The 1,081-nt window shown below is 38.5% G+C and overlaps 1 non-coding gene across 1 annotated transcript; it reads right to left on the bottom strand.

Annotated features, from left to right (window-relative positions):
- Positions 1-719: 719 nt before the first annotated feature.
- Positions 720-793, bottom strand: Trnav-cac (transfer RNA valine (anticodon CAC)). Its single transcript has one exon. It is a non-coding gene; the product is annotated as a tRNA-Val (tRNA).
- Positions 794-1,081: the final 288 nt, after the last annotated feature.

Genomic DNA, 1,081 nt, shown 5'->3' with positions numbered 1-1,081 from the left:
TTCTGTACCAAGAAAATAAGCATTATTTATACTAATCTTGATAAGGTCTTTATAAAGAAACAAAACTTTAATTCTCGATATTTATTTATTTATTCTCAATATTTCAAATCATTGTACTTAATAAATTTGAAGTTTATATGTTTTGTTTTTCTATACATTTATAACTAATAGTAGCAATTCTTAATGTTTTGAAAAAATTATAATGACTATAGAAAAATCATAATTTTGCCTGAGCAAAGTGAAGATGACTGCACAGTTTCAGTTTGTGTGGTCATTTTTATGGCCTTGCTCTGGGAGTTTCTCCCTCTCTCAGAATAACACTTAATGTCATCTTCTAAGGACTCAATAAACCTTTTTTAATTTTTATTCTTTTATTAGTTATTTTTAATTATACATGATAGTTTATTTTGACCTAATTGTAAAAGTGTGGAACATAATTTGTTCTAATTCAGTTTTCATTACTTCCTCTTCCCCTCCCTTCTTTCACCCCTTGACCCTTTCTCTACTCTAGAAAGATCAGTAAGTCTCCTTGAGTAAGTCAAGGAAAGGGGATCCATTGTGCCAGAGACTTTGCAGGGAACATGTCATGTGCACAGGGCCAACCTGCCCTGGGGCTTCATTCCAGCCCTCACCATGGAATGTGGAGAATTGTTTCCAATTAAATGTGAGGCCATTGCCCTGGTATCCCAAGTACCATTGCTTCCTGCTTTTTTGAGGGGTGGGGTGTGCTGGGGATTGAACCCAGGGCCTTGTGCATGTGAGGCAAGCACTCTACCAACTGAGCTACATCCCCAGCCCATTTGCTCTCCTTGTTCGAGAGAAAATGCTACACAGCCTAGGGTACTCTGGTTTTACTCCCATCCCCATGGGGCTGAAATTTAGTAAATTTGGATGACCCATACTAGAATCCTCTCTTAAGCTTTACAGAGATGTCCATTCTTCACAGTCCATTGAGCTATGATGAGTCAGGAGGATGAAGTACAAACATCCCAAAGAGCATACTACTCTGGGCTGAATTTCAAGCCTGGGGACCCCCTGCCCTTTCTGCATATCTTCTCTCTCATCTTTGCATCCAGGATCT

The sequence above is a fragment of the Urocitellus parryii genome, chromosome 3 (assembly GCF_045843805.1).
Source record: "Urocitellus parryii isolate mUroPar1 chromosome 3, mUroPar1.hap1, whole genome shotgun sequence".
NCBI lineage: Eukaryota > Metazoa > Chordata > Mammalia > Rodentia > Sciuridae > Urocitellus > Urocitellus parryii.
This window is presented reverse-complemented; position numbering and strand designations above follow the sequence as displayed.